The sequence below is a fragment of the Panthera tigris genome, chromosome A1 (assembly GCF_018350195.1).
Source record: "Panthera tigris isolate Pti1 chromosome A1, P.tigris_Pti1_mat1.1, whole genome shotgun sequence".
Classification (NCBI taxonomy): Eukaryota; Metazoa; Chordata; class Mammalia; order Carnivora; family Felidae; genus Panthera; species Panthera tigris.
Window position 1 is genome coordinate 153,582,189 of NC_056660.1, and position 15,060 is coordinate 153,597,248.

Sequence of the window (15,060 nt, forward strand, 5' to 3'; positions counted from 1 at the left end):
TGAAAGGTTGCTTATGATTATTTTACATAAAAAGAAAAGATTCAAGGTTTAAAAAAACCTGTTGTTACCACTTTATGATATTTATTCTTAAGAGTGTAGATGATCAAGTTACAGTAAATTTGTGGGAATTGAGAGAGCATTGATTGTGTGTATCTTACAGGTGATATTATTTCTCTTGGTGTCATGTGAAAATAAGCATATAAACAGAACCAACTCACTGCAGAGGATACTTGATTTGCTAATTTAGCACCTCCCAATTTAAGGCAGGCCTCTCAATCCGCCGATCTTTTAGAAAAGGATATTTAAATATTAATGAGATATTCTGACAGGAAAATTTTGTCACGTAAATGGCAATGAGAAATTTCATGAAATGCATTTAAATACATTTCTTAAGGCAATAAAACCATGACTTCTAGGATTCAGAAGGTAATGTCTCAAGTACAGCAGAATGGATAGCTAAGGACTTGTTAATTTCTATTGCTATATGTAAATGATTTAGTTCTATGGACAGTCTGAGCTGTCTAGAGTTAATACCCAACAGCTGTTTTAAAATATGAGTGTATTTGAATTATTTATTAATACCAACCAACTATCCCTTTTTCCAATACCTACCTGACTACAGCCTTTCTAAAAACAAAATGAAGATTTTTCTCTATATCATAGAAAAGGACCTCCAAGAGCTACCTGTTCAACTTCATTTATTTATTTATGTTTGGCTGGCCCTGATTTGAACCAGGATGTATGCCAGGGCAGCTGGGGTAAGATGACACTACAGGGATATGAAAAATTCATAACTATAAAGTATCAGGTAATGAATAACAAATGTATTCACTATTTTGTACATTACATGACAGCTAGTTTTAAAACGCTACATATTTTTTCTTACAGTGAGAGCTCATTATAAAATTATTAATAGATATTTTTATTGCCCATCCAGGAACTTTTAGAAGACCAGACAAGACACTAGAAAGGAGGCTCTTTTAACTTATGCAATTGTTGATGTTAACATTCTAAACACAGTTTGTAGTTTTATAACTGAACCTAAAAATATATCAAATAAATTTGTCTGAAATTTCACTTTTTCAGAGGGAAAAGACACCTGCATATTTGGTTCAATTGTCATGTTATAATATGCTAATCCAATTTATTTGAATTTGGATTTTTTTAAGCTTTAGAAAACTGACTTTAGAATCCTAATGAATGAACTTTTGATTTCTTTCCATCTAAGTCCTTATTGGCAAAAATCAATGTTCAATTTTAACAAAAGTCCTGATATGCAGTTATATAATGTGAGCTTGAAATTTCTCATCGGTTAATCTTACTGTCCATTTCAATTCACTTTTCTGTGTTTAATCTCACTTGATGGGAGGAATAGTATATTGTGTTCAAATATGAAATAATTCTAAAAAGGAGAAAACTATTCAAAACCTTCAGCTGCGTGGTAAAATTGTATAATTTATGTATATGTTAATGTGTTTATTTCAAAATAGTCCATTCAGTTATTATTTATACACAAAATATCAATGCACAGTATCTTTGTTGCACTTGAGCATTGGTTAAGACAGAACCATTGTAGAAGACTGGCCTTCACCGTTCTCCTATTTCAGAGAACCGGCTTTCTAGGAAATGAGACAATGTGGGTGACTTTTCTTTAGGAACAGTAAGGACGAGATGTATAAATTTTTTTTAGGTCATTGGCATATTCGGGTTCAACTCTCAGTTAATAAGAATTAGGAGAAAGGAGGAGGAGTCCACCATGGCAGAAAGGGTCAAGAGGTGATGAACACTGGCCTTGTCATCTTTTAAAGTTGATTCAAACTGAAAAGTAACTCAAACTTTAAAGAAACTTTGGAAAGAATGACACGTCAGGTCTCAGTGAACCCTGATATTTCATTGTTCATAATTAACAAATATGAATCAAACATCAATTATGTCAAAAATGAAAAAGTAGATGTTGTATTATGGTTAGCTGTGACAGCGTTTCTTTTTTTAAGGAATGTTAAAATACCTCAATAACAAGTTAGATTTTTGACCTATCATATTATGCATAGGCAATGACTAAACAAAATATGCAGCAGTCTCACGTGTCCATCTGGAAATTTAGACCTCAAGATAAATATATTTAACTTATTCTTAAGATTAGTTATGCAACTCTGTTATGATTAGAGTGTTAATATAAACACATTCAAATAAGGATAAGAAATGTAGACCTGAGAAAGCTAAAATTCAAGAAATTCCCTGAGCAGTGATTGTGATTTGATGAATTGACTGTTGACAGGTATTTATCTGTATCCCCCTGGTGGTAAATTCTACTGATTGTATTGATAATATTGATAGTATTTTGGGGATGCCTGGGTGGTTCAACTGGTTGAACATCTGACTCTTGATTTTGGCTCTGGTCATGATCTCAGGATCGTGAGATCGAGCCCTGTGGGACACCTCACTGAACATGGAGGCTGCTTAAGATTCTCTCTCCCTGTACCTGTGCCCCTTTCCTGTACTCATGCTCTCTCTCTAAAATAAAAAAAATTTTTAAAAATGTTGATTATATTTTTACTCATAAATCAGTTTAACTGAGAGGCTTCATTTATTACCTTAGCAAATATTTATTGAACGTGTATTATGTCTCCAGGCATTATTCAAGACACAGAATAAAAGGGTAAGGAAAAAAAAAAGAGATGTTTCCTCTTGCTACCATGTATATTTTGGAGGTAAATTCTAACCAGGGAGGGTTCCATTTACTATTAATAGAGCCATGATTTACCTCATAAACGTGTGTGATCTCTATGTCTCACGTGTCAGAAGTGCTCTCATGGAGCACTTCGTGTGAGTATTCATTCTGCCTGCTCTCCCCTTTTCTCCTGCTTTATGGCCTCTACATCTGTCATGGTTTATTCAGCTTTATCTCATGCATTCATTTACCACATATTTTTGAACACCTTGGAAATTCCAAGCACTGATTTCATCTCTGGTGATACGGAGGTAAATATAGACAAAAGGCTATACAGAAAAGCTCCTCAAATTAAATCTTAGTTAATGCCCACACCGAGAAGATGAAAACAGTAGGTGTTACTTTTGGAGAGAATACAGAATAAATATTCATAGAAGTAGATGTAGACAACTCATAAAAAGCCACTAATACCAAAGAAGAATATTTCAATATGAAAGAGATGTTTAAAAGATATGAGATATGAAGACAAACGAAGTCTGATAACACTTTTTTTTCACTAATCACTCATGAGAGTAATATTAAAATTAAAAAAATAATAATGAAAATCCAGACAATTGACCAGATAATTTAGGCAGCTTTTTTCCCCCTAAGTAATAACTCCATGTGACAGAAAAATGGTGCCTGATGTGTTTTTCTTTTCATTTTTTCAATTTTCCATTTAAGTCTGGAAGAGATACTCTACCCTGTCACAGAAATCAAGTTATAGTATTATAGCAATGGCTGGAGTATTGATTCAACCAAACACTGTATAAATCTAGCATGTATTAATTGAACAACTGCAAATCAGTAGATTAGTGTTTTACAAAGCTTTGCTTATTTCTGCTTGTAGTAGGAATTTTTGTGATCTTTTACTTTTGGCCCACTTTATTATCAGTGCCTTAACATCAATTATACAGCATTTTAACAATATAAAGTATCTTCAAATAGAACTGCAATGTAAACATTTTTAACAATTTATTTTAATATTTAAGTAATATATACCATTAACTATGGAATCACCATTCTCTCTTATGAAAATCAGAAATATTACAGAGAGTAAACCTAGGATGAGAGATGAAAAAATATATTATCTGATTTAGGTAACATTAACGGGCAATATTTTCCATAGTATGTTGTCTGGAATGTTGATATGTATTAAGAACTTCTGATCTAATGTGTTGGAATATATTCATTTGAATAAGGTAAAATAAGCTTTTTTGTTACAAGATCTCAGAGATCTGATAGATCATGGAAACCATCAGGGCGTAGACTGTTTTTATCTTACTTACCTTTATATATTTAGTGTGAGATTCATTATAAATATTATTTTAATTGATGAATACCAGAATGGTAATTTTCCAGAATGAGAGTGAAAATATGCTGTCATTCTCAAATACATTTGGCCATGGGACCATTTTTTGCTGTATAGCCACACTTTGAAAAATGCTAATGTTAATGTAATTCATGGAAGAAGAAATTCTATTACTAGGAATACTTTTTGCCCAAATTTCCTCTAGAACCAATCTTTTTTTTTTTTTAATTTTTTTTAACGTTTTATTTATTTTTGAGACAGAGAGAGACAGAGCATGAACGGGGGAGGGGCAGAGAGAGAGGGAGACACAGAATCGGAAGCAGGCTCCAGGCTCTGAGCCATCAGCCCAGAGCCCGACGCGGGGCTCGAACTCACGGGCCGCGAGATCGTGACCTGAGCCGAAGTCAGACGCCCAACCGACTGAGCCACCCAGGCGCCCCATAGAACCAATCTTTTCTAAAAAGATGTCTGTTATAGGGGAAATTGAAGAACCACCTATTGATATTATATACAGTATTGGGAATATGAAGATTGCTTGAATCAAGCAATCCCTGTCTTCCAGATTTTTCCACAGAGCACTGAAACAATCTGTGCTTACCTAGTTTACTGTACTGTAAACACTAGTATGCAGAGAATGTTATAGAAGCACAGGTAGGAGGCTGTTTCCCCAGCTGGTGGGTGTTCAAGGATAGCTGTGGGAAGACCTGTGTGTGTAGGGTTAGGCATTAACCATGGGAGAGTAGCAAAGGCCTTGTAGGTAAAGGGAGTTTCGGTGGTCGAAATGGCTAAAACAGAAGTTTTGCAGGAAACTCTTGGAGATTGAAGTCAGGGAGTGGGCAAAGGTGGAGCTGAAGGCACACAGAAGATCTCAGAGGGAATGGTCTGCTCAGGAGTGTGCTCGACAATGGGCCACGTATTATGGGAACCTGAGAAGTGTATCATCCATCTCCAGAGACAAGATATACACACAGGAAAAGTTAGGAACAGATATAAGTGGCATTTTGAGGGCAATAAATGGGGAATAAAGCAAGACAGATGCCAAATAGCATTTGCTATACACATACTATGTGCCAAGCACTTTGCATTTGTTATTAAATTTAACCCACTTAATACCCACCCAGTTATTTGCACTTTTCTAACACTATACCTCTACCCATGCCAATACATTCACTTAATATGCCCACTCCTCTGTTCATTGCTCAAAATTCCAATAATCTTTCATAGCCTTAATAAGGCTATGTATTTGGTAGCTATCATGCACTGCTGGCACAAAAGTTGAGAGGCAATATACTCTGCTGTTTATGAACATGGACTCTGAAGCCAAGGGATTGGGGTTTGAATCCTATTTGTGCAACTTGTAGTGTTACCTTGTACATTCTACTGAAGAGCTATAGAGAAAGATACATAGAGAAAGAGCCATGCATTGTGTGTCAGTGCCTTTATGCAGAAGGACTCAAAACACCACCTATTTTAGGGGGTCATTGTGTGGGGTAAATAAGTTAATACACATAAGGTATATTAAACAATAATTGGCACATGTTTTTAAATATTTTTTATAATTTTTAAATGTTTTTTTTATTTTTTATTTTTGAAGGAGAGAGAGAGCATGAGCGGGGGAAGAGCAGAGAGAGAGGGAGACACAGAATCCGAAGCAGGCTCCAGGCTTCGAGCTGTCAGCACAGAGCCCCATGGGGGCTTAAACTCAGGAACCAAGAGATTATGATCTGAGCTGAAGTCGGATGCTCAACCGACTGAGCCACCCAGGTGCCCCAATAATTGGCGCATGTTAGGGACCAGAGAGTTACTCTGCTACAGAACAAGAAACTTGCCCAAAGTCATGTAGCTATTTCATAGTAAAGTTAGGATTCATTTCCAGCCCATCTGACTTCAAAGTCCGGGCTCTGTTTTCACTGTCTCCAGACACTGCATGATTAATTTCTAAATACATTGTACAGAAAAGAATTTTACGGGGGAACTCGGAGCTAGGAGAATTCGCTCCAGGTTCAGGTAGTCAGGGAGATCTTTATTGAAGACGTGGGATCTGAGGCAGACCCTGAAAGATTATTGGAATTTTGAGCAATGAACAGAGGAGTGGGCATATTAAGTGAATGTATTGGCATGGGTAGAGGTATAGTGTTAGAAAAGTGCAAATAACTGTAACTTGGTATCTATTCTTCTGACTTGGTAATCCTGACAAAAATATAGCCAGGTAAAATTAATTTGAAAGGAAAACACTAACTTGAAACCTCACCACTCAAATCATGAAATTTTTATTTTTCATCTTTTGTGTTATAAGTATCCACAGATAAATATATTAATTTTTTAATAATTGTGATCATGCGAAAAATCATGATTAAACTATTAGTCAAGCACTATATGGCATGTATCTTGCTATACTATGCAGCATTTGAAGAAATCACTGTATTGTTATAGGTATATGCCAAATCATATATATATATACACACACACACACATACATACATATAAATATGTATGTATATATACATTTATACCTACACACATAAACACACATAGATTTATATAATACTCTGGTATGTGTCCTAATATTTAAATGAACTTCATTAATCTGAAGCAGAATGTCTAAGCAATATTGTTGGATCAAAGTATAAATTGAAAGAATTGATTAAACATTTGTCAGTTAAGAGTTACATTTTCAAGAGTAGAAAACCATATCTTTATTACTTTAAAATCAATGCATGAGGAAAAATTATTTGACATACATAATTGTGAATACAGGATTCTGAAAAGTTTCTATGTTGAGCTCAAGGGAATGCTAATAACTGAGACTCAAATCTTACCTTATTTTGGTAATTACTATATAAATTCATATCTAATATAATAATAGCTAACAGTTATGGGTGCTTATGGAATTTTTCACGGACTATTCTGGGCATTTTTGAATACTTTTTAAAATCATTTAATTTTCGAATCAACTCACTGAGATAGATGGTTAGGAAATTTAAGCAGAAGTTAAATGACACTCTCAGATCCATCCTTGAAATAATCTTAGTGGTGAGGGGGATGGAGTACTAAAGTTGTCCAGACATAGATCATATGCCCACTTGGGTGATGACCCAGACGGTGGAAGGACTCACTCTGTCCAAAATCACAAGACAGACATTGGGAAAAGATTTCAGAGCTGGCATAATTAATGATAGATGTCTGCTACTGAAATCCACGTAACGTTTATAACGACTTTTCTTGCTTCTCAGGATCTTCCTGCTTTCCCCCAAATAAAAATACAAACTTTTTGCGTGAGTAAAATCGAGAAAAATAAAAGTACTAAAATGGTAGATTGTTTTTATTTGATATAGTAAGTGTATATTCTTACCATTTAGATTACATACTTAATAGAAGAGTTAAATGAGAAAATTCCCATTACCCTATAGCTACCCAAATAAAAAACCTTGTGCGTGTTTGAAAAATAACAGTATAAAGACAGCTTTTTGATCTCTAAATCTGAAACTGGATTGATCTGTCTACTTGAAGCTGAAGAATAACTAGTTCTAAAGCAAAGTTTAAGTTATCCAGTCTAGTCCTGGGTAAAGTGTTTGTCGGGCCCATCATTTACCAAATTGTACTCATTTACATAGCAAATTTATGAACTTTGCTCTCTCTAAATTAAATTAACTAACAATTTTTGCTTCAAATGGATTATTTTAAAACAGTATTATAAATGAAAGTGGATATTTTCCAATATAATTTTTAAATAAAATTATTGTAACTTTTAAAAACGTGCCTTTGCAGTACCAAATTCCAAACTTATGCCATCAGTGATAGTCATACTATGTATTATAAAGTACTAGTTTTGGGTTTTTAAGCATCTTTATGAAGAAAGAGGCCCAGCTGCCTTGATATTGGCATTCTTTAAATACCCTTCGTTAACAACAGGCTAACGTTACACTGTGGCATTTCTCTTTGAGCAATATGTGACCTCTTCTATAAATGATATCAGGAAACATAGCACAGCAACATTCCGTGAAAAAGAAATAGTCATGTATTCTTCAACTTAGGCTGTATTTTGAGGTCGTCAGTTTTTCTGAGAGTTTAAAAAACAACAATATTTCAAGAAACATAGAGAAAAATAAACTTATTCACTGTTTTGTTTTTTTTTTTTTTCTCAAGTGTTTATTTAAATTCAAGTTAGGTAACTTACAGTGTAGTGTAGTTTCAGGATACAATTTAGTGATTCATCACTTACATACAACACCCAATGCTTATCACAAGTATTCTCCTTAATACCCATTACTCATGTAACCCATCCCCTGACACGTCCGCTCCAGCAAACTTTACTTTGTTCTCTGTAGTTCAGAGTCTGTTTTATGGTTTTCCTTTCCCTTCCCCTTCCCCATATCCATCTATCCTGTTTCTCACATTCCACACATGAGTGAAATCATATGGTAATTGTCTTCTCTCTGACTTATTTTGGTTAGCATAATACTCTCTAGCTCCATCCACATTGTTGCAAATGGCAAGATTTCATTCTTTTTCATGGCTGAGTAATGGCTATTCCATTGTGTATGTATACTATCTCTTCTTTATCCATTCATCAGACAATGGACATTTGGGCACTTTTCATAATTTGGGTCTTGTTTACTATACACATCAGAATGCATGCATCCATACTTTTGTATCCTCTGGGGAAATACTTGTAGTGCAATTGCTGGATCATATGGTAGTTCTATATTTAAGTTTTTGAGGAACCTCCATATTGTTTTCCACAGTGACTGAACCAGTTTGCATTCCCATCAACAGTGTAAGATGGTTTCTCTTTCTCTGCATCCTTGCCAACACCTGTTGTTTCTTGTGTTGTTCGTTTTACCCATTTTGACAGGTGTGAGATGGAATCTCACTGTGGTTTTGATTTGTATTTCCCTGATGATCAGTGATGTTGAGCATCTTTTCAGGTGCATATTAGCCATCTGGATGTCTTCTCTGGAAAAAGGTCTATTCAAGTCTTCTGCCTGTTTCTTCACTGCATTATTTGTTTTTGGAGTGTTGAGTTTGCTAAATTCATTATAAATTGTGTATACTAGCTGGTTACCAGCTATGTCGTTTGAAAATATCTTCTCCCTTTCCATAGATTACCTTTTAGTTTTGTTGATTGTTTCCTTCACTATGCAGAAACTTTTTATCTTATTGAATTCTCAACAGTTTGTTTGGGTTTTTGTTTCCCTTGACTCTGGTGGCATACCTAGTAAGAAGCTGCTATGGCGGATGTCAAAGAGGTTACTGCCTATGTTCTCTTCTAGGATTTTGATGGTTTCCTGTCTCACATTTAGGTATTCATCCAGTTTGAATTTACTTTGGGGATGAAGTAAGAAAGCTGTCATTTTCATTCCTATGCATGTTGCCGTCCGGTTTTCACAACATCATTTATTGTATATTCTTTACTGCTTTGTCACAGATTTGTTGACCATGTAGTTGTGGGTCAATTTCTGGGTTTTCTATTCTTTTTAAAAATTTTTTTTAATGTTTGCTTATTTTTGAGAGGTAGAGCAGAGGAGGGGCAGAGAGAGAGAGGGAGACATAGAATCTGAAGCAGGCTCCAGGCTCTGACTTGTCAGCACAGAGCCTGATGTGGGGCTCGAATCCATGAACTGTGAGACCATGACCTGAGCCTAAGTCACATGTTTAACTGACTGAGCCACCCAGGTACCCCTGGGTTTTGTATTCTGTTCGATGGATCTCTGTGTCTGTTTTTGTATCAGTACCATACTGTTGTGAGCACTACAGCTTTGTAATATAACTGAAGTCCAGAATTGTGATGCCTCCAGCTTTGCTTCTCCACCCCATCCCCCCAGATTACTTTGTTTATTTGGGATTTTGTGGTTCCATACAGATTTTAGGTTTCTTTGTTCTAGCTATGTGAAGAATGCTGGTGGTATTTTGATAGGGATTGCATTAAATGTGCAGATTACTTTGGACAGTATAAACATTTTAACAATATTCTTCCCATCCACGAGCATGGAATGCTTTTCCATTTCTTTGTGTCTTCTTCAATTTCTTTTATCAGTGCTCTGCAGTTTTCAGAATACAGATCTTTTACCTTTTCAGTTAGGTTTATTCCTAGGTATCTTATGGTTTTTGGTGCAATTGTAAATGGGATCTATTCCTTGATTTCTCTTTCTGCTGCTTTATTATGGGTGTATAGAAATGTAGTAGATTTCTGTATGTGATTTTGTATTCTGCCACTTGGCTGAATTTGTGTATTAGTTGTAGCAACTTTTTGGTGGAGTCTTTTGGGTTTTCTACATAGATTATCATGTTGTTTGAAAATAGCAAAAGTTTGACTTACTTCTTATAAATTTGGATGCCTTTTGTTTCGTTTTGTTGTCTGATTGAGGAGGCTAGAACTCCCAGTACTATGTTAAATAACAGTGGTAAGAGTGGATAATCCTTGTCTTGTTCATGATTGGAGAGGAAAAACTCTCAGTTTTTCTCTGTTGAAGATGATATTAGCTGTGAGTTTTTCATATATGGTCTTTATAATGTTGAAGTATGTTCCCTCTATCCCTACTTTGTAGAGGGTTTTTGTCATGAATAGATGTTACATTTTGTCAAATTCTTTTTCTGTATCCATTGAGAAGGTCATATGTTTTTTTATCCTTTTTATTATTATTAATAATAATGCGGTGTATCACATTGACTGATTTGTGAATATTGAACCACTCTTGCAACCAAGGAATAAATCCCACTTGATCGTGGGGAATGATTCTTTAAATATACTGTTGGATTCAATTTGCTAGTATTTTGTTGAGATTTTTGCATCCAGGTTCATCAGGGTTTTGGCCTGTAGTTTTATTTTTTATTGGAGTCTTTGTCTGGTTTTGGATTCAGGGTAATGGTGATTTCATAGAATGAGTTTGGAAATCGACTTTCCAGTTTTAATTTTTGGAATAGTTTGAGAAGAATAGGTATTAACTCTTCTTTAAATGTTTGGTAGAATTCACCTGAGAAGCCATTTGGCCCTGGACTTTGTTGGTTGGGAGTTCTTTGATTACTGATGCATTTCTTTGCTTTTTATATAGATCTGTTCAAGTTTTCTATTTCTTCCTGTTTCAGTTTTGGTAGTTTAAGGTTTTTTTTTCAAGTTTATCTATTTACTTTGTGAGAGAGGTACAGGGAATGGCAGAGAGAGAGGGAATCCCAAGCAGGCTCCACACTGCCAGCATGGAACCGGATGTGGGGCTTGAACCCACAAACCACAAGATAATGACCCAAGCCGAATCCAAGAGTCAGGTGCTTAATTGACTAAGCCACTCAGGTTTCCCATCACTTTTGTTAGTTTATATGTTTCTAGGAATTTATCCATTTCTTTTCATTGCCCAATTTGTTGGCGTATAGTTTTTCATAATATTCTCACATAATTTTATTTCTGTTGTGTTTGTTGTTATTTCTCCTCTCTAATTTGTGATTTTATTGTTTTGGGTCCTTTTTCTTTTCTTTGTATTAAGTCTGGCTAGGGGTCCATCAATTATATTAATTTTTTCAAGAAACCCCTTTCTTGTTTCATTGATCTGTTCTGGTTTTTGATGTGGTGGTTGTGGTTGTTTTATTTGTTTCTATACCATTTATTTCTGATCTAATCTTCATTATTTCCCTTCTTATGTTGGCTTTAGGCCTCATTTTTTGTTCTTTTTCTAGCTCCTTTAGGTGTAAGATTATATTGTGTATTTGAAAATGTTCCTGCTTCTTGAAGTATTTACATATATATATATATGTATGTATGTACACATACATACATACATATATATATATATATACACTTTTTACTTTGGATTGCTTTTCCTGCATCCCAAATACTCTGGACCATTGCGTTTCTACTTTCATTTGTTTCTATGTATTTTTTTTTTAAATTTTGTCTTGATTTCCTGCTTGACCCATTCATTGTTTGCTAGCACGTTGTTTAACCTTCATGTATCTGTGGTCTTTCCAAATTTTTTCTTGTGATTGATCTCAAGTTTCATAGTGTTGTCAGAAAATATGCATGGTGTGATCTCAACATTTTTGTATTTGTTTAGGACTGATTAGTGACCCAGTATTTGATCTATTCTGGAAAATGTCCCATGTGCATTCAAAATGAATGTGCATTCTGCTTCGTTAGGAGGAAATATTCTGAATATATCTGTTAAGTCCATCTGGTCCACTGTGTGATTCAAAGCCATTGTTTCCTTGAGGAGTTTCTGCTTAGATCATCTGTCCATTGTTGTAAGTGGGGGTGTAAAGTCCCCTAATATTAGTGTATCACTATCAATGAATTCTTTTTGTTTGTGCTCCCAAGTTAAAGGCATAAATATTTACAATTGTTAGGTCTTCTTGTTGGGTAGACCCTTCTTCATCTCTTGTTACTGTTTTTGGTTTAAAATATAGTTTGTCTGATATAAGCATGGCTGCTCCAGCTTTCTCTTGATGTCCATTTGCATGATAAATGGTTCTCTATCCCCTTACATTAAATCTGCAGGTGTCTTTAGGTCTCAAATGAGTCTCTTTTAGGCAATATATAGATGAGTCTTTTTTTTAATACATTCTGACACTCGGTGTCTTTGATTGGAAAGTTTAGTTCATTTTCATTCAGTGATTATTGATACATATGAATTTAGGGCCATTTTATTATTTGTTTTATAATTGTTTCTGGAGATTTTCTCTGTTCCTTTTTAGTCTTTGTCACTTTTGGTGTTTCTTCCCCACTCACAGGCCCCTTTAATATGTCTTGCAGGGCTGGTTTAGTGGTCACAAACTCCTTTAGTTTTTGTTTGTCTAGGAAATTCTGTATCTCTTCTATTTTGAATGATAGTTTTGCTGGATAGAGTATTCTTGGCTGCAGATCTTTCCCATTCAGCACATTAAATATATCATGCCACTGCTTCTGCCTTCCAAGCTTCTGTGGAGAGGTCTGTTGCTAACCTAATTGATCTTCCCTTGTGAATTAGGGACTTCTTATGTCTTGCTGCTTTTAGGAATTTTTTCTTTATATTTTGTAAACTTAGCTACAATATGTCTTGATGTTGTCCTGCTTTAATTGATTTTGATGAGAGTTCTATGTCCTTCCTGCATTTGGATGTATTTTTCCTTCCCCAGATTAAGAATGTTTTCATCAATAATTTCCTCAAGTAAACATCCTCCTCCCTTGCCCTTGTTTTCTTGTTCTTGGACTTCTATGATATGAATGTTATTAAGCTGGATGGAGTCACTGAGATCCCTAAGTCTACTTTCGTGATTCCAGAGTTTTCATTCCCTCTTTCATTCAGCTTCATTAATTTCCATAATTCCGTTTTATATATCACTTATTTGTTCCTCTGCTTCTTCCCTCCTTGTGGTCATTATATCCAGTCAGTTTTGAATCTTGGGTTATTATATTTTACATTTTGGCCTGATTAGTTTTTAGCTCTTTTATTTCTGCAGTGAGGGTCTCCCTTATGTCATCTATGCTTTTCTCAAGCACACCTAGTTTCCTTATGGTTGTTGCTTTAAATTCTGGGATAGACCTATTATTTTATATCATTTTCAATAAGATCCCTGGCCATGACCTTTTCTTATTTTTTCTTTTAGGATGAATTCCTCTGTCTTGGCATTTTGTCTTCTTGTGTGTATTCAGAAAGCCTGTTATGTTTCTTGTTCTTGAGAGTAATGGTTTTATGAAGATGGTCTGGCACTTCTATTTCTTCCTATTTCCAGGGCCTGGTGCTACAGGACGTGTTTCTGGTGTGCTGTATGCACTCTGTCGCTGTGTCATAACTGCTCTATCCCTCAGGTCAGTCCTCTGCAAAGGTTCTCCTTGCCTGCAATGTGGAGTGTTTGGGCCTTGACCAAGATGTGAGAAGATTTAACTATCTGTGTGCTGGTCAGCTTGTTAAATAAGACTGAATGCTACTTCCCCTAGAACAGAAGCATTGTAAAACTCTATGATCAGTAGACATGGTGCATGCAGGGGTTTGTGCTGGTCTTCTGGATGAGGGGCCTGCTACGCTGGTCATTTGGCACACTTGATTGACAAAAGCAGTACCAGCAGAGCACAGTGGGGTGAGACTTGGTGCAGGCAGGTTAGGCAGTCAGTGTTGGTGCCATGTTTTTGACTGAAGTTGCTTTATGCTGAGGGGTGGGGGAGGGAAATAGCTCCAGTCCACTCCTTTGTCCCTGGAAAGGTGAGTTTGTACTTGCTGCTTTCAGGGAAGCACTTCTGGAAGAGTGAATAATTTCCCCTGGTGCATCACAGGCATTTTTCAGATTGCTGATTTCATACTGTTTGTCTTTAGATCACTTGCCTGCCTGGAGCACCACAGTGCACTTGGAGCTCTATCCCATATAGTACTGCTGACTTTTGTTTGTTTGTTTAAGCCTGATGACTTTTAAAACTCCAACTTTTGGGACCTGATTTGGTGGGGACCTGGGTAGTGTTCTGTGTTCTGAGGAATTGTCTCTCTGCTCTGGAACTGGTACAGGTTTGACTCAGAAGGGCAGAGTTCAGGGGCATGGTATTTGGGGCAAGCAGGTGAAATAGCCACTGTTCATTCCAATTAGCCACCTTCAGCAGGTCTGAGGTCTCTGCTCCAATGCTGAGAAGGAAGGAGAGGGAAATTTCTCCTTTCAGTTCTTTTGTCTCCAGGAAGGCAATGCCACCTCTCACAGATGCCCTCCAAAAAAATGAATAGCAGTCTCTCCCCATGCCACTTAGGTGACTCTCAGATTGCACCGTCCAAACTGAGATTGTTTTCCTGTCTCTGCTCCTGGAGTATGGCATTGTCTTCAGGTCTCTTTCCCAGTCAAGACCCGGGACCTCTGAAACTGAAGTCTTTTAGCCCTTCTGCTTGCAAAAACTCATGCATATAAGCCTCTCTTGCTTTCCCAGCCAATAGCTTTGGGGAAAATTTCTCCTTGCACTTATCCCGGTGTGTTCTATTTTCTCCACAACTGGGGTCCCTCCTGCAGTTTGTTCTATCAGTCTTCAGATCAATTTAAGGAGTATACAGAATTATTTGATCGTTATCTAGTTGTGTTCAAGAGATGAGATAAGCAT